The sequence below is a fragment of the Herpailurus yagouaroundi genome, unplaced genomic scaffold, assembly GCF_014898765.1.
Source record: "Herpailurus yagouaroundi ecotype Mexico unplaced genomic scaffold, PumYag 29, whole genome shotgun sequence".
Lineage (NCBI taxonomy): Eukaryota > Metazoa > Chordata > Mammalia > Carnivora > Felidae > Herpailurus > Herpailurus yagouaroundi.
The window spans coordinates 35,274,035-35,294,396 of NW_024412377.1; positions in this window are offsets into that span (position 1 = coordinate 35,274,035).

Here is a 20,362-nt window from a genome sequence, read left to right on the forward strand (position 1 = left end):
CATATGTTATCTTTTAGAAGATTTAGAAGGTGCCTGACCCTTCCTAGGAGTAGCTTCTTTGAGATCCCAGAATATTTTGTACATACATCTTTTATGGAATATATTCCAGTAAGTTTTATTATTTTCCCAACATAATGATAATTTCTGTCTTTATAGTTTTAGCACACATAATCTACTCTCTGGGATATGTTAGATGATCAGCAAGTACTGATTTATGAATAATGAATGAATAAATAAAGGAATTCTTGCCTATCTTTCCCACATAACTCAGAAAAGCACATCACTTACAGGTTAAGTTACTTAAAAATAATATACTCATTTTATTTTTTTTAAATTTTTTTTTCAACGTTTATTTATTTTTGGGATAGAGAGAGACAGAGCATGAACGGGGGAGGGGCAGAGAGAGAGGGAGACACAGAATCAGAAACAGGCTCCAGGCTCCGAGCCATCAGCCCAGAGCCCGACGCAGGGCTCGAACTCCCGGACCGCGAGATCGTGACCTGGCTGAAGTCGGACGCTCAACCGACTGCGCCACCCAGGCGCCCCAATAATATACTCATTTTAAAATTAAGAGTGATTACTTTAGCTTCTTTTCAGAATAAATGACATTATGACATTAGTTCATTTTGTTTAGGTAAAAGAAAAGAAAGGTGGAAAAGTAGTCACAGATTTCCTTTATTGTTCTTTCTAACTTGAAATACACATGGGCATTATGTAATGTGTTCCTCTTACATCTTGTGAAAATGGAGGATTGTGAACCGCACCGAAGAGCAAAACTTTGGTTAAACTTTGGTTAAGTGAATTGCATAATTAAATTCTGCATCCTAACACTCCATGAATTTATAGGGCCTATTGTGTAATTAGTTTACAAAAGGAAGAGCATTGGAGTTATTTACGACAGATGTTCACCTAACGTAAAACAGGAAGAGTATATTTACTTCTATGTAGTTACTACAATGTAATTAAAACCATAAAACCACCTTATCTGAATTTCAAAGCCAGGGAATGATTTTTCTTTCCTTGGTCTTACTGACTGCATTACTTTTCACTGATCATGCAAGGATCATAGGAGAGGGCTGCAGGTTGACCATTATAGGCTTGCCAGATATTTTAGTAAGGTTTTGCTTATTCTTCTCCTCCACTTTTCTGTGGAGTGATGAGATAACTTTCTGAAAAATTGTATGTTTGTTGGCAGAAACAAACCTAGCATATGGCTGATGACAAAAATCGCTTTCATGCCTCTGTTCTAGGAGTAGTTTGGGAAGGAAATGAGGATGTTCAATAAGCAGATGCTAAAAAAAAGATCTGAGTTTTAAGTATGGGTAGATAGTATGTAAACCACTGCTATCTTCCAGACAGTGGAGAAGCAGAAATATCACTGGTCTCTAAGCTTCAGGTAGCCCTTCTAGTGACTCTCCGTACATTTTTAGACTATGGATGTGAAGCATCAACAGTGTGACTTTTGTCATGTACCGTGAGTGATAGAGATGGTCTTTGGCTGCTCACCCTCCGTGGCCAATCTGCTGAGGGAAAGTATTTGCAGGAAATAGTATTTGGATTTTCAGAACGCATGAACTGTCTTTTTATGTAAGGCATGGGGAAATATGTCCAGATGTCAGATTTTTGCTCCAATCAATGTAGCTCATTCCACACATTTGCTTGTTATGGGAGAGTTCTGATTCCTCCACAATGGCTCACTTGGATCAGGGCAATATTATTTAGGGATTTGACAACACGTGCAAACTGTTTTTGAATTAATTTTCAAAGTCTCTTGTGACTGGTGTCAAATTGGCAACAGTATTCTTTCGTACATGTAGGCTCAAGGACTAGGGTTTGAGGGTTGTTAATCTTAAAAATGTCCTCTCCAATGACTCCCTTTTACCTTTCAGAAAACGTTAAGTATGGTGGGCATCAGAATGTTAGTTAAAATAAAGAGAGGGATATAGAGTTTGGGGTTATAAGGTTGACTTTTGACCCTGAAAAGAACTTTTAACAGCAACATAATTACAGAGTAAGGCTAAATTAGAATTTGTCTCCTTCAAGGTCTCCAAAGACTCACAGAAAGAATAGGAAACTTTTTACATGAAAATATGGCACTTATTATAGAATGTATCATTTATACCACAAATATCATTACATAGCTACATTATACAAAAAAGATAAATTAGGTAAAATGGAGACATAATATTGGCTATTGTTTTAACATTTCTTTTTTTTTTTTTAATTTTTTTTTCAACGTTTATTTATTTTTGCGACAGAGAGAGACAGAGCATGAACGGGGGAGGGGCAGAGAGAGAGGGAGACACAGAATCGGAAACAGGCTCCAGGCTCCGAGCCATCAGCCCAGAGCCCGACGCGGGGCTCGAACTCACGGACCGCGAGATCGTGACCTGGCTGAAGTCGGACGCTTAACCGACTGCGCCACCCAGGCGCCCCTTAACATTTCTTTTTAAAAATATTTATAAAATTGAACTACAGAAGACAAACAACATTTCACAGCTTAAATTTGCTCCTTGTCACCCTGAAGACCTCATCAAACACCCTCATGTCTTCCGCCTTGGGTTGAATACAATATAAAGATAAAGAAAACCAGTACTTTCTTTCTTTTTTCTTCTTTTTTCTTTTTCTTTTTTTTTAAGTAGGCTCCACGGTGGGGCTTGAACTCACAACTTGAGATCAAGACCTGGGCTGAGATCGAGAGTCACACGCTTAACTGTCTGAGCCATGCAGGCACCTGAAATAGAGCCGTTTCCAGCCGAAAGTTTTGGGGTTGTGGCTAGTGGCTTCATGAAGCTTTATAGCCCAGTGTCGGAGAGAGTCTTCTCTTCTTATTAGGAGCCTATAACTAACTTTGCAGAATAGTGGGAACAGCCAGAAAGATGGTATTCAGGTAGTAAAGTGTCTTCTGTATGCTGGCATTTCATTTTAGTGACAGATTCTTTATAGATGCCTTCACAGAGATCACGGATTTCAGGTGGGAATCCTTTAGAAACTCTTTTAAGATCCTTTACTTAAAAAAAAAATGAAACAATTTTGATTAAAGATAAAAAGAGGTTTATATTTTGTTATAGGAAGCCAGTATCCAAATATATTTGTGGGAATCTATGATCCAAGTGTGGGCTCTAAAATTCAGCTTCCTTTCCGGAAGTATCTTCAACAAACTAATTCATTTGGTACAATTTGTAATTTTCTGTTAATTTTATTCTGATAATTATCAAACCACCACCAACTTTACGTGTGAAGGAAATGGTTTAGGTTCCTCTTATCAAAGGAATAAGTAACCACTGTCAGTGACAGTTTGTTTTATTATAAGCCCCTTAAACTCTTTCGCTCATGTTTTTGTAACACATTTTAGTTTATTGCTTTGATTGTGTATATGAAAGCAAATGAGAATCTGGTCAGGGGAACTTTTATTAAATGTAAGAGAGGTTTTTTTTTTTTTTATTTTAAAGACTTGAAAGATATTTAATTCGGGGTGCTAGCCGTAGGGATGCCATTTTGCTATTGGGTTGGTATTGCCTAACCAAACATATACAACTGTTTCTTGCCAAAATGCTTGTGTATAATCATGTAGTTTACTGAAATATCTTATTAGTTTTTCATTTTCTTTGACGTAATAAGACTTAAGGCCAAGCATAGCTCTATAAAATTAGGTTTTATTATCTACATGTTTGTTAAGTCTAAATTCCTTTCCTTAATATTGCTTAAGTACAGTTAGGTTTTTGAGGTTTACATTCCTTTTTTAAATAGGCATGGCCATGGGGTTTATGTTTTTCCAAACAAAAGAGCAATAGTGATGATCCACATTTTAAAAACACCCAAATTAATTATAGATTTTGCTAATAACTCCTAATATCTTTAATAGTAAGCCTACATTCTAGTTGAAAATCTGAGGTTTACAGATCAAATCTATATCCTGTGAGATACAAGAGAAGGGCGCTGGTTTCCGGACATGTTGATATTTAGTTATAGATGAAAAGCTTAGTTCTAATCTATGATCTTTCTTGTTCATTTGGTTTCCCTGCTTTCTTACCACCATCTTATTTATATCAGATATTTAATCTATGTTCAAGAGAGATTTGGGTCAGTGTCAATCTTGATTTCTAGAAGATGTTTGTATGTGTTAAGAAATGGTGTGCTCATATATGCTAGAGCCACACAATTTTTAATATTTAGAAAAGTATTTACTTAATTAAATTTTTATGCTTTTATAATGGGGTAGGTGCTACTTAGGTGGTAGAGATGCTTGGATAGATAAAAAAAAGTTTTCTGATTTTAAGAAAATCATAGTCTGAGATAGATCTATAAAATACTAATTGTAGTACCCAAGCATGAAGGGCTATAAGAGATACATAAATTTGCCCCCCCTTTAAAAAAATTTTTTTTAACATTCATTTATTATTGAGAGATAGAGAGAGACAGAGTGTGAGCAGGGGAGGGGCAGAGAGAGGGGGAGACACAGAATTTGAAGCAGGCTCCAGGCTCTGAACTGTCAGCACAGAGCCTGACATGGGACTCGAACTCCCAAACCGCGAGATCATGACCTGAGCCGAAATCAGACGCTTAACTGACTGAGCCACCCAGGAGCCCCTGCCCCCACCTTTTTGGTGGTGAAATGATTGAATGCTGATAATTTTCTGAGTCAACCAAATAGAAAATTACAGAACACAGAAAAAGATGTGAAAAATTTGCTTGTGGAAGTTGATGAAAGTGTTACAGAGAATATATACTTCTTAAGTAATTATCTGTGTAATTCTTCTTTTTACTGCTCTCAACTAAAATAGATTCATTCTTATGGAAGTACCACTTTATTAACTGTAGCTTTATAATATGTTTCTTTAAAATTTCTTTTTAAAATAAAAGATTTCAATACCTGCTAAGACAAGTTCCTTTAAAACTTCTTTTTAAAATAAAAGATTCATGGTTAGTCTTGTTCAGTGTTCTTTCAGAAGAATTTTAGAATTATTTTGTCAAGTTCTGCTTCTTCCCAACACTTCAAAAAATCCCACTGATACTTTGTTTGGAATAGATTGTTATAATTTTATTTTAAAAAGGTACTCTTTCCTTCATTGCTCTAAGAATATAACACGTATTTATACTTGAAAATTTTGTAGAATTATTTGCCTTTTCTTATTTCTAAGTAAGCAATTTATTTATTGTTTTTTTTTATTTTTTTTTTCAACGTTTATTTATTTTTGGGACAGAGAGAGACAGAGCATGAATGGGGGAGGGGCAGAGAGAGAGGGAGACACAGAATCGGAAACAGGCTCCAGGCTCTGAGCCATCAGCCCAGAGCCTGACGCGGGGCTCGAACTCACGGACTGCGAGATCGTGACCTGGCTGAAGTCGGACGCCTAACCGACTGCGCCACCCAGGCGCCCCAACAATTTATTTTCTTTAAAAAATGTTTGTTTAATTTTTTTGGTGGGGGGAGAGAGAGAGTGAGAGAGAGTGACCAAGCGAGCATGGGGGAGGGGCAGGGAGAGAGGGAGACAGAGAATCCCAGGCAGGCTCTATGCTGTCAGCGTAGAGCCAGATGTGGGGCTCAAACTCATGAACTGTGAGATCATAACCTGAACAGAAGTCAAGAGTTAAGACACTTAACTGAGCCACGCAGGGGTCCTCTAAGTAGACAATTTCTAAGTATTTTATGTTTGATTTAAGTATAAAGTGAGTCATTCCCATATATTACCTGTTGTCATTACTGAAAAATAATCTTTGTATTCTTTTTCAGGAATTTTATCTTATATCCAGCCACTTTGTTGAGTTTTCTTCTTAATTATAATAGATTTCGAGCAGATTTTCTTGGCCTTTCTAGACATACAAACATACCAATTTCAGATAATTATAAAAACTTATCTTTTGGGGCGCCTGGGTGGCTCAGTCGGTTAAGCGTCTGACTTCGGCTCAGGTCATGATCTCACGGTGCGTGAGTTTGAGCCCCGCGTCGGGCTCTGTGCTGACAGCTTGGAGCCTGCTTCAGGTTCTGTGTCTCCCTCTCTCTCTACCCTTCCCCCGTTCACACTCTGTCTCTATCAAAATAATGAATAAATGTTAAAATTAAAAAAAAAACCTTATCTTTTATTTCAATATTTACACCTCATATGTGTCTACTGTCTTATTATCTTGGCTGCATAACCCAGACCAATAGTAAATTATTTTGTTTTTAATTTTTGAATGATTTGGCACCAGGAAGTTTATGTTCTATGGAAAGGTTCTAGAATGCAGTTAGTCTCGTTTCCAGTGAATTATGATTTGATTAAACTGAAATTGAGGTTACTCATTTTCAAAATTTCATGTGAATATGTGATTATTTCTTATTTATTAGGCTGTGAGCTAAGGGAGTACCAACATGTAAGGGCCAGTAATACTTTTATATAAAAGATTTGAGTTAAAGAATTTTTAAACATAAAAGATTGACTTATACGATTAAGTATGAATTAATAAAAATGCTTCATATCTATATAGCCCTTCCATTTTTTTTTTTTTTTTTGAGAGAGAGAGAGAGAGAGCATGGGGAAGGAACAGAAGGAGAGGGAGAGAAAGAATCCCCAAGCAGGCTCCTTCAGCGCTGTCAGCACAGACCCCAATGTGGGGCTTGATCTCACTACCATGAGATCACGACCTGAGCAGAAATCAAGAGTCAGATGCTTAACTGACTGAGCCACCCAGGTGCTGTGGCTTTTCCAAGTTAAAGAGGATTCCTTACACACAGCCTCATTTTATTGTCAGAACGATTCTAATACATGTGAAGAATGTTATTATGTTTGTTATATAAATAAAAACTGTGAGGTTCAGGGCAGTTAGGGATGGAATTGACTAAATAATTCTCGTTATTCTGTGACTTAGCAAAAGTCCTCTGGCCTTAAGTGATAGTCCTTGGTCTGAAAACTGCAGTCTTTCTGAATCTTCAACAATTATCCTTCTATCCACGTTATTGGATAAATTTATTATTAAATTTTTTTAATGTTTATTTATTTTTGAGAGACGAAGACGGAGCATGAATGGGGTAGGAGCAGGGAGACAGGGAGACACAGAATCCAAAGCCAGCTCCAAGCTCCCAGCTGTCAGCACAGAACCTGATGCGGGGCCTGAACCCCCAAACCGTGAGATCATGACCTGAGCTGAAGTCGGACACTTAACTGACTGAGCCACCCAGGTGCCCCATTATTGGCCAAAGTTAATGTTTGAAATAGGTCACAAATCTTTTAAGACCCAAGCATCAGGCATATTCAGTCATTGGATACTTATCGAAAACTTAAAATTTGCCATGTCCCAGAGACAGAAAAGCATCAGACATGGCCTCAGCCTCTTGGAACTCATGGTCTAATGAAGAAGTGAAACATGTAAACCAGTGATTGTAATAAAATCAAGTAATTAGGAAAAGGAATTTTGGAAAGACTATACCCCAGAGGCTCATAAAGACTTCAGAGAGGAGTTGATTTCTGAACAGAGTCTTGAAGGAGCAATGGGGGGTTTCCATACAAGCAAAAAGAAAGAGAGGCACATTACTGAAATGTGAAATGGAATGTGCATGAGTGTGGGGCAGTGGCTGTAGACTGAGACCAAGGAGAGCTATTGTCAACTAAGGTAAGATTCAAATTCTTCAGGGCCTTTTATAGGTAGTGGATAAGCTTGCATTTTATCCTGATACTGATAGCAAGCCAAGAAAGCTTTTGGATAAGGAAAAGACAGGATCAGTTTTGCAGGTGGGAACGATAACTCTGGTATGAGATACACGTTGAGTAGGTGAGAGTGATGTGCAGAGAAGATAAAGAGAGAGAGCTCTTAAGACATGACTGCAATACAACCTGAAGCAGAGACAATGCGATTTTGAACCCAAAGATGTTACGAAAGGCATATTCAGACCACATTTCTAAGTGAAATTTGATTTATTGGATACAGAGGAGGAGGAAGATTATGCTGACATTTCCAGCCATTGGGTATGCGGTTTTGTCCTTAATGGAGCTACAGAAAAGGTGAATTCTCGGTGTTAGCAGATTCCGGAAACATAAGAATAAGTAGATTCTAGAGAAAAAATGAAAGCTTCATTTTGTGACACACTTTGAAGTTCCTGTGTTTTCTCATGCAGAGTTCAGTAGTGAGTTGAGAATATGTTTAGATACAGAAACTGATTAGCAAATGGTAACACTAATAATTATGTGAAGGAAAATGGAGAATAAAAATCAAGCAAATAAGTGAGAAAGAATGGATTAAGAAATAAAAAATAGCGAATCAGGTCAGAGTAACCAAAGGAGGAGAGAATTTTAAGAAGGGAGATATTTGGTGAATTCAGCATTAATTCCCTATTTTTTTAATGTCTATTTTTGAGAGAGAGAGAGAGGGAACAGGGGAGGGGCAGAGAAAGAGAGGGAGACAGAGGCTCTGTAGTGGGCTCCGTGCTGACCACAGAGAGCCCAATATGGGGCACTTACTCACAAACTGAGAGATTGTGACCTGAGCTGAAGTTGGATGCTTCATCAACTGAGCCACTCAGGCACCTCCCCGACTTTTTAAAAGTATCTGAGCAAAGTGAAGACTAGAATGAGGCTTCTCTAATGTAATCATCTCTATATCAAAACAACAGTGAACAGACTTCACGCTCAGGGGAAAAAAATTGACTTAGTTCTCTAAATCAAGAATAACAAAGGAAGCAGCAGAATACACATTCTTCTCCAGTGCACACGGAACAGTCTCCAGAATAGATCACATACTGGGACATAAGTCAGCCCTCAACAAGTACAGAAAGATCGAGGTCATACCGTGCATATTTTCAGACCACAATGCTATGAAACTCAAAATCAACCACAAGAAAAAATTTGGAAAGATAGTAAATACTTGGAGACTAAAGAACATCCTACTAAAGATTGAATGGGCTAACCAAGAAGTTAAAGAGGAAATTAAAAAGTACCTGGAAGCCAATGAAAATGACAACACTACAGCCCAAGACCTCTGGAACGCAGCACAGGCGGTCATAAGAGGAAAGTATATAGCAATCCAGGCTTTCCTAAAGAAGGAAGGAAGGTCTCAGATACACAACCTAACCTTACACCTTAAGGAGCTGGAAAAAGAACAGCATATAAAACCCCAAACCAGCAGAAGACAGGAAATAATAAATATTAGAGCAGAAATCAATGCTACTGAAACAAATGAACAAACAACCAAAACCAAACAAACAAACAAACAAAAACCCAGTAGAAAAGATCAGTGAAACCAGAAGCTGGTTCTTTGAAAGAATTAACAAAATTGATAAACCACTAGCAAGTTTAATCAAAAAGAAAAAGGAAAGGACCCAAATAAGTAAAGTCAAGAGTGAAAGAGGACAGATCACAACCAACACAGCAGAAATAGGAACAATAATAAGAGAATATTATGAGCAAGTATAGGCCAATAAAATGGGCAATCTGGAAGAAATGGACAAATTCCTAGACACATATAAACTACCAAAACTGAAACAGGAAGAAATAGAAAATTTGAACAGACCCATAACCGGTACGGAAATCGAATTAGTAATCAAAACTGCCAAAAAACAAGAGTCCAGGGCCAGATGGATTACCAGGGGAATTCTACCAAACATTTAAGGAAGAGTTAACACCTATTCTCTTGAAACTGTTCCAAAAAATAGAAATGGAAGGAAAACTTCCAAACTCTTTCTATGAAGCCAGCATTACCTTGATTCCAAAACCAGACAGAGACCCCTCTAAAAAGGAGAACTATAGACCAATCTCCCTGATGAAGATGGATGCAAAAATCCTCAACAAGATATTAGCCAACCGGATCCAACAATACATTAAAAAAATTATTCACCATGACCAAGTGGGATTTATACCTGGGATGCAGGTCGTGTTCAATATCCACAAAACAATGAATGTGATCCATCACATCAATAAAAGAAAGGGCAAGAACATGATCCTCTCAATAGATGCAGAGAAAGCATTTGACAAAACACAGCATCCTTTCTTGATAAAAACCCTCAAGAAAGTAGGGATAGAAGGATCATACCTTGATATCATAAAAGCCATATATGAAAGACCCAATGCTAATATCATCCTCAATGGGGAAAAACTGAGAGCTTTCCCCCTAAGGTCAGGGACAAGACAGGGATGTCCACTTTCGCCACTGTTATTCAACTTAGTATTGGAAGTCTTAGCCTCAGCAATCAGACAACACAAAGGAAAGGCATCCAAATTGTCCAGGAGGAGGTGAAACTTTGATTCTTCACCGATGATTTGATACTTATATGGAAAATCCAAAAGATTCCACCCAGAAACTGCTAGAACTGATCTATGAATTCAGCAAAGTGGCAGGATATAAAATCAATGCACAGAAATCGGTTGTATTCCTATACACCAGCAATGAAGTAACAGAAAGAGAAATCAAGGAATCGATCCCTTTTACAATTGCACCAAAAACCATAAAATACCTAGGAATAAATCTCACCAAAGAGGTGAAAAATCTACACACTGAAAACTACAGAAAGCCTAAGAAAGAAATTGAAGAAGACACACAAAAATTGAAAAATATTCCATGCTCCGGGATAGGAAGAATATTGTTAAAATGTCAATACTACCCAAAGCGACCTACATATTCAATGCAATACCTATCAAAATAATACCATTATTCTTCACAGAGCTAGAACAGACAATCCTAAAATTTGCATGGAACCAGAAAAGACCCCGAATAGCCAAAGCAGTCTTGAAAAAGAAAACTAATGCTGGAGGCATCACACTCCCGGACTTCAAGATGTATTACAAAGCTGTAATCATCAAGACAGTATGGTACTGGCATAAAAACAGACACTCAGATCAATGGAACAGAATAGAGAACCCAGAAATGGACCCACAAATGTATGGCCAACTAATCTTTGACAAAACAGGAAAGAATATCCAATGGAATAAAGACAGTCTCCTCAGCAAGTGGTGCTGGGAAAACTGGACAGTGACATGCAGAAAAATGAACCTGGACCACTTTCTTATACCATACACAAAAGTAAAATGAAAATGGATGAAAGACCCAAATATAAAACAGGAAGTCATTAAAATCCTCGAGGAGAAAGCAAGCCAAAACCTCTTTGACCTTTGCCACAGCAACTTCTTACTCAAAGTGTCTCCAGAGGCAAGGGAAACAAAAGCAAAAATGAACTATTGGGACCTCATCAAAATAAAAAGCTTCTGCACAGCGAAGGAAACAATCAGCAAAACTAAAAGGTAACCAATGGAATGGGAGAAGATATTTGCAAACAACATGTCAGATAAAGGTTGAGTATTCAAAATCTATAAAGAACTTATCAAACTCAATACCCAAAAAATAAATAATCCAGTGAAGAAATGGGCAAAAGACATGAATAGACACTTCTCCAAAGAAGACATACAGATGGCCAGCCGACACATGAAAAAATGTTCAACATCACTCATCATCAGGGAAATACAAATCAAAACCACAATGAAATACCACCTCACACCTTTCAGAATGGCTAACATTAACAACTCAGGCAACAACAGATGTTGGTGAGGATGCAGAGAAAGAGGATCCCTTCTGTACTGTGGGTGGGAACGCAAACTGGTGTAGCCACTCTGGAAAACAGTCTGGAGGTTTCTCAGAAAATTAAAAATAGAACTACCCTATGACCCAGCAATTGTGCTACTAGGTATTTATCCAAGGGACACAGGTGTGCTGTTTCAAAGGGGTGCGTGCACCCCAATGTTTATAGCAACACTATCAACAATAGCCAAAGTATGGAAAGAGCCCAAATGTCCATCGATGGATGAATGGATAAAGAAGATGTTTGTGTGTGTGTGTGCGTGCGCACACACACATGTGTGTGTGCATGTATATGTATACACACACACACAGTGGAGTATTAGTTGTCAATCAAAAAGAATGAAATCTTGCCATTTGCAACTACATAGATGGAATTAGAGGGTATTATGGTAAGCAAAATTAGCCAGAGAAAGACAAATACCATATGACTTCACTTACATGAGGACTTTAAGATACAAAATAGATGAAGAGAATGGAAGGGAAGCAAAAGTAATATAAAAACAGGGAGGAGGACAAAACATAAGAGACTCTTAAATATGGAGAACACACAGAGGGTTACTGGAGGGCTTGTGGGAGGGGGGATGGGCTAAATGGGTAAGGGGCACTAGGGAATCTACTCCTGAAAGCATTGTTGCTCTATAAGCTAACTAACTTTGATGTAAATTAAAAAAAATAAATTAAATAAAAATTAAAAAAAAAAAAAGATTCACAGAGGAATGGCTTATGTGCTAAATTTTGTTACTACCCTGGCTTCCTTCTGAGATTCCCTTTGCATTTTCCAAAGAGAAGTTGGCAACTACAAATCCCAGAACCTCTTCTTCCTAGGGGTTTGGGTTAGAATGTGCAAATGGGAAGCACTCAGGTAAGATTAGGAGGATGGAAAAGAGGAGAGACTGTTTTTCCCCTAGAGGAAATTGTAGTCATAAACATAGAAAAAGAAAATTTCAGTAAGTAAAATGTGTTTTTGGATGAAAACACAATATCATAAGGACATAAAATATTCAGAATAGGTTTTATGTAATAAAATATCTTAGGTATATTTGGGGGCAGGAGAAAGATAACTTGATAAAGTGATGATAGTGTGGGAAAAAAATTAAGAATAGTCAACAGAGAGGGGTGCTTGGGTGGCTCAGTCAGTTAAGCGTCTGACTCTTGGTTTTGGCTCAGGCCATGATCTCGCAGTTCACGGGACTGAGCCCCACCTTGGGCTCTGCACTGACAGCTCAGAGCCTGCTTGGGATTCTCTCTCTCTCCATCTCTCTCTGCCCCTCCCTCACTCACACTCTCTCTCTCTCTCAAATAAGTAAACTTAGAATAGTCAGCAGAGAATTAGAAGAAAAATGAGGGAAAACTTGGTGTATGAGATGACAAAGAATACTTAGGAAAATACTTCTATCTGTTGTTTTATAATAGGGTAACCTTTATCAAAAAATAATCTAATAAATTGTCCCTAGACAGACTCAGATATATTTAATAAGTTATAATGTTAAATTGACGGTATTCCAGATCAGTGGAGCAGGAATAATTATCCTGTAAATAGTGCTGGGACATTTGATAACCACACAAAGTGATATGAAATCTCTCCCTCGTACTATATGCCAGAATAATTGGACATGAGTTGAAGAAATGAATAGAAAATATGAAAAAAATTAAATGATGAGAAGATAATCTAAATGAAAATTTTAAAAGTGTTGGAGGTCGAAGGCCCTTTTTAGCATGAAAACAAAAGGTAGTGGCTATTGTTTATTCCAAGTATTTCTTTGCTGCAAGTATTGTTCTCTACATGTAAAAATTTATTTAATCCTCACAGGAACCCTGCAGAGGGGGAAGGGAAGCAGCAGTGATTACTGTAAACAAGTGAAAATGTATGTGACAGCCAGGGCAGAATTTGTAATATTTGTGGAAAGGAGATAATGTATTTAATAAATAAATGGCACTTTCGAGTTTATAAGAAATAGATGAACACACCATTTGTAAAGTGGGCAAAGAATTACACAAGCCAGCAATTCTTTCTTTTAATGTTTATTTTTGAGAGAGGGAGGGAGAGAGAGAGAGAGAGCGAGGGAAGGAGGGGGAGAGAGAGAATCGCAAGCAGGCTCTGCACTGACAGATGTGGGTTCAAACTCAGGAACTGGGAGATCATAACCTGAGCCAGAATCAAGAGTCTGAGCCACCCAGCCACCCCCAAACTGGCAGTTCTAAAAAGAAGAAATTCAAATGGCATTTGATACCGCAGAAACCTGGTCGATCTCATATGGGAGAAACTGTTTTGGTTGCCTTCATTCCTATTCTCAAACTCCCCTCAGAGTTTTCTTCCAGCAGTGTTTGAATTATGTACAGTTAACTGGAACAGTGATGGATGGGCATCTTTCTTAAGCCAGACCAACCAAGGTCCTTTACCCATAAATTTATGTGTAGGCAAGACTTACCTAAAGCTTTCATAATAGACATACCAATAAATCTACAACTAAAATTTTTCTTCTAAGCAAATAGTCAGTGTTACACATAAGAATACATTTAAAATTGAAATGATGGAAAAATGTTGAGAAATAGATCATTGGTTAAAGAAAGTATGGTCCCTTGAAATAATAGATTTCTGTGGAGTCTTTATAATGTACATTTTGGAATAGGGACCAAAAATCCAATGCCTATATATATCAGGCAGGAAATATGTATGAGGGAAATAATTTGAGTGCAAGTATATATGCATATAGTATATGAATTGTGAGGACCAGCATCAGCTAGAATGTTTGTGTTCTATCTAAAGAGTAAGTAGCTATACAGTTCGAGTTATTTTTGTCCCCCAAGGATGCAGACTGAGTGTGGCTTGGTCTTTTGATTTTCCAAGACATGAAAATTTAAATTCATTTCAAATGTGAAAATATTTATGGCAAGTAGATCCAAATGGTATGTTATATTCATCAAAGAGGTCAACAGTTTGCAATTTCTGTTTAGAAAAAGACTCACTTTTGGAGCACCTGGGTGGCTCAGTTGGTTAAGTGTCCAACTTCGGCTCAGGTCATGATGTCATGGTTCATGAATTCAAGCCACGTGTCAGGCTCTGTCCTGACAGTTCAGAGCCTGGAGCCTGATTCGGATTTTGTGTGTATGTCTCTCTCTGCCCCTCCCCAACTCCCACTCCGTCTCTGTCTCTCAAAAATAAACATTATAATAAATAAAATAAAAAAAAAAAGAAAAATATTCACTTTAATAGTTGTGTGTTCAGTACATTTACTATCTGTTCCTAAGTTTGAGAAAGCTATTTAAAATTAGTATTGGGTGCCTGGGTCGCTCAGCTGGGTTAAGCATCTGACTTCAGCTCAAGTCACGATCTCACAGTTTGTGAGTTTGAGCCCCGTATCGGGCTTGCTGCTGTCAACACAGAGCCCATTTCACATCCTGTCTCCCTCTCTCTGCCCCTCCCCTGCTCACGCTCTCTCTCTCGAAAATGAACAAACATGTATAAAGAAATAGCATCAAGAGGGATTTCTCACAAAGTCAGGAATAAAGCAAGATATCTGCTCACTAAGTTGTTGTTCTGGAGATTCTAGCCAAAACGACATTCAAAAACGAAAGCAATAAATAACATAAGCCAAAGAACAATACATATTGAGAAAAGTCAGTCAATATTCTTCCTTTTTACAGATGTTGTAACCCAGTGATTCACTTTCCAAGAGTTATTCTTGAAGACATAGTGGGTTAATTATACAAAAACATATATTCAAGAAACTTAATTAGATATACTAGAGGAAATAGAAATAATACAAATACATAACAATGATGCATAGTTTAAATATTTGATACATTACATTAAAATACAATATAGATGTTTATGTGTATATCTTAAAAAAATGAATATAACATTTTAAAGTGGAAGTTGTTTTATAAATATTATAATATACATCAAGCTTTTAAATTGCTTATTTCTAGTGGCGGGATTTGAATCTTCTCTATTTTTCTGATATATTTTCTACAACGAGCAGGTACTCCCTATATTGTTAGACAGTGACACTTTACATTCTATTTTTAAGTTGTAGGTCTTACTACTTTAATAGTTACAAAAAGATTTAACAAAGTAGATATAATTTTGCTAAAGAAACAGTCTCCCACCTATTTCATATACCATAATTATCAAATCACTGAGTAATGTTTTGAAGGACAAGATGCTTAAGCGTGTCAGATAACTCAGAGAAATCCGGAAAGATAAATACTGAGGAGTGTTTGTGGGATTTGGTAATTAGTAGGTCAATCATGGTGACCTTTGCAACTCCACATTAAAAAGGGGGAAAGTTGGTTCCTAAAATCAAAGAGATGTCATTTTCTCTTGTCTAAAGCAATTTGTTCAGTTTTAATGCTGCTTGATAATGTGAAGGGTGTTGAGAATTGGTTTTATCCCTTAACCTAAATTAAATGTAATTAATCACATAATAAAAGTTTGAAAGAACTTATTTTATCAAGTCAATTTATAGGAGATACTGATTATAGTCCTTTAATGAATAATACTTGATCAAAAAGCATGTTAAAATGAAATATCTTAAATGTTCATTAATGTATTGTTTCATTTATTCATTCAACAAATAAATATTAAAAGGCTGCCATGCGCCAGGCATTGTTTTTGGTGTTCTGGGATTACATCTGAGAACAAAACAAAGAGAATGTACTTCTGGAGTTTTTATGTTAGTAAGGAAAAGACAGACAATCAAGAAAAAAGGTAAAACATTCAGTGGGCTCCTCGTGAGTATTCTCGAGAACAATAAATCATGAAGAAGAGTGGATTGTCCAGGATGGGGGCTGAATATTAAATAGGGTGATCATGATGTGCCATGATGAGAAGGGACCTTTGAGCACAGGCCCAGTAAGATGAGGGCAGACCTTGTGAAGATTTTAGCTTTCCTCTTGATGTCGTGAGAAGTCACTGAAGGGTTTCAAGCAGAAGAATGGTTGACACTTCTGACCTAGGTTTGAAAAGGGCTCACTCCCAAAGCCATGTTGAGAAAGAGCCTGCAGGAACACACAGAATATTCTTCATTTCCCCTCCAGATTCATTCTCAGGCCTTCCCTGCCCTATGTCTCTGTGCCTGTGGGTGTGTGCAGAGGGCGACCTTTGTAGGAGACCTGTGGGAGAGCGGTTTGGGTATTTCTCTCTTCTGCCCTCTCTGCCAAATGATGGTTTCGGTAGCGTCCATTTTGTCAGAGCTCATGTCATTTAAAAAGTTAAGTAACATAGGCTTCTAAAGACTTACTGATGTCTCATGTTTGGTTGTATTAAGGTCCAAGTCCTCTTGGTATTCTTTGCAATCAGATTTTTACATGTGCTTGTTAAAAGCTGTCCCTCAATTCATTTCTTCTTTTATAGAGCTGCACACCCCTGGCTGTGCAATAGGTCTGTGTTCTAGTGCAGTTTCTTTGGCTAGATCTCTTGTTGGTCACATGCTTGGTGGTAGCAGAGGAAAGCCAGGGCTCTGCCCTTGCCATTTTGGGAGGTCTGCACAGCAGTACATCATGGCACTCCGCCCACGTTTTTACCCATAAGAGAAATACACGCAAATAATAAGAAACAGCTGCTTCTTTCCTACACTGCCCCACTGCAGTATTTAGCCTGTAACTCCTGCTCATGGGCCTTATGCTCCACACTAAAACTTGGGGAAAGACTGCTGGTGGGTCAAACTGAGTATGTTCATTTCCCTTTTTTACTGTAGGGAAGAAAACAGTATTTTCCCTGTTTAGGCAAGTTTTTCTGTGGCTTAAATTTACTGGTGGCCTTTAAATAAGACCAGTTTCAGAGTTAACCTTTCTTCTCTCCATCTGGGCTCAGTTATCATTCAGGTTCTTTTTTTTTTTTTTCTTTTTTTTTTTCAAATTGGTTTTCTCATTCCTGGTCTGCGGCTGACTTCCCTCTGGGAGGTTGGCAATACCGCCCAGTAACTGGAGTGAGCGCCTGATTAAAGATTGTAGCTAATGACATTTGGGGTGGACACAATGTTGTTATGCTTTCATGTGTCTCTTTTTTTCTTCTAATAGTTTCTTATTAGTTAAAACCTTAAGTAATGCATGTGAGTTTCTTGGAAATGTTAAAACATTTCTTTTTATCTGCTATACTTTAATGCCAGATTGTGTGTAGGCTAGTGACCTAGAAAAGCCATTTCCTGATATATGGTGTGTAATTTAGCCAAACTGGTTTGATTACATTACTGGGTATGATTTAGGCCCATGGAAGAGTCAACCAGCAATTTGATTGAAGCCACACTCTGCCTTGTCATCCAAAGATCAGAACAGAAGCCTTAATTAGGCTGGTTGATTAAGCAAAAATCTTAACTTTAGTTGGTTACCTGGAGGACCATATCACAGGAGTAAATATGGACTTGAGTATTACTTTTTAAAAAGCAGAATAACAGTAAGAGGGAAATACCTGTATCTTCTTTCTTATTTTTTCAATTAGCTTTGCAACGGCACAGCATCCACTTTGGATCAAATGATAGACTGTTACTGAATCATTTTTATTTTTTTAAATGTTTACTTATTTTGAGGGAGAGAGAGCACAAGCAGGGGAGGGGTGGAGAGAGAGAGGAAGACAGAGAATCCCTAAGCAGGCTCTGTGCTGTCAGTGGAGAGCCCGACATGGGGCTTGAACTCAAGAACTGTGAGATCATGACCTGAGCTGAAATCAAGAGTCAGAAACTTAACCAACTGAGCCACACAGGTGCCCCTTGAATCATTTTTAGAGTCAGAAGAAACTGAATTCATTTGAGTCATGAAAAAGGGATTGTGCTGTTTACTCTTGGTGCTTGAGGCATTGGGCCGATATTGGAAGTCAACTTTCAGAGATTAGAAAGGGGACCAGAATAAATAAATGAGAGTTCATTCTAGTAATATCTTCGGGAGAGTAATATTTTCTGCTAATAATTTACTTGCTAAAGAGTTGAAATGATCTAGACTATGAAAATGTCTCTTAATAAATAAAATAATTTGAGAAATGCTGTTCATTTCACCATCAGAAGACATGGACTAGAGAACCTTTTAAAGTAGTTATTCTGTATACTACTTGCTTCATCTACTCCCACTGGTTTGGCTTTGCCTCCTTGAGCTCTTTAGAAAGGACATCTGCCAGCCTGACGTGGACAACACTTTTTGGATTTACCTGTGCACATCTTCATTGGAAACATAGCTGAAGTGTGATCTTTATGTTGGCCACTTATTAAGAAAATAACCAGATTATTTTTCATATGACATGGAAGTGGAGAAATTATACCAACTGTTACCTTTTAGTCAGTCTTTATTCTGACTTATTGTTAAGAAGGCTTAATTCTAATTAAAATTTTTATTTTTGACAAAAGTAGGATCTTCTTAAAAAATTTTTTTTAAATATTTATTTTTGAGAGAGAGAGAGAGAGAGAGAGAGAGAAAGAAAGAGAGAGAGAAAGACAGAGTGCAAGCAAGTGGAGGATGGGCAGAGAGAGGGAGACACAGAATCCGAAGCAGGTTCCAGGCTCTGAGCTGTCAGCACAGAGCCTGACGCGGGGCTTGAACTCATGAACCATGAGATCATGACCCGAGCCAAAGTCGGACCCTCAACCGACTGAGCCACCCAGGAGCCCCAAAAGTAGGTTCTTTTCTACTTGCACCAGCTTTTTGTGATGCTTTACTTGAGCTTTTTTGTTTGGTTTGGTTTTTGATAGGAGGAGAGAACACTGGGAAAATATAATCTTTGTGTTAACATTTTCCTGAAAGTGTCCATGTTTTGGCAGATGAGCACCAGAAGACCCTACAAGATAAAATATCTGATTTGTTCTCAGAGAGAAAAAAGGTTGTCAGATGTGTTAGCAGGATATATTCCACAAACCTTTATGGATATTATATTGAACGTATTATTAAATTAATGGGATGTATTAGGCTGTCCTGTAAATAGCTCTGTGCTTGGGATTAGACCTATGTTGGGGCCCTAGTTTGCTACTCATAATCTAGGCTGATCACCTCACCTCTTTGTGAGTAAAATGACTTGAACCTAATAGAATCTACCACCTCCCACCTAACTTACCTAACTTACCTAACTTACTTGGGGAGCCACACTGAATAACATCCCTTAGAACAAGGGTCTTCACCAAGCTACTTAGAAGATGCAAGAATAGATGGTCACTCTGTTTCACTTTAACGTTTATGGTTTCATGTTTTTATATAACAGCTAAAGTAAAAAATTTAATATTATTTCACTGCAGGCACCTTTACTATTTATAAAACTTCTCTAGATGAATATAGGAAAAGGGATTTCAGGAATGGGCTTTTGGCTAACCAAGATTGGAAGAGTCAACATCCTTCTATTTATCTGTGTTTCCTGAATCTTAAAGATATTAAATAATATTACCAATTAGAGAATTATTTTTGAATCAGAGAGTAATTAAGGCTTAATATTATCTTATTTGACCAACCACTGGCCAGTCCCTTTCTGTAAGAAGAGAACAAGAGTTCTAACTCTTTTTGAATGCTATTCTAGAGTGTTTTAGATATTTAACTAAGCCCCAAACTACCAAAATTTTTTAGGAATCCCTGGGTTTCCTCTCTTAGCTTCTGTTTACTCTGGGAAGATCGATATTATATGAAGGATTCTCTTTTTAATCCATGCTAAAAAGTCATCATGAGAAGTGGGCCATTGTAAAAACTTTTTTAGGGGCGCCTGGGTGGCGCAGTCGGTTAAGCGTCCGACTTCAGCCAGGTCACGATCTCGCGGTCCGTGAGTTCGAGCCCCGCGTCGGGCTCTGGGCTGATGGCTCAGAGCCTGGAGCCTGTTTCCAATTCTGTGTCTCCCTCTCTCTCTGCCCCTCCCCAG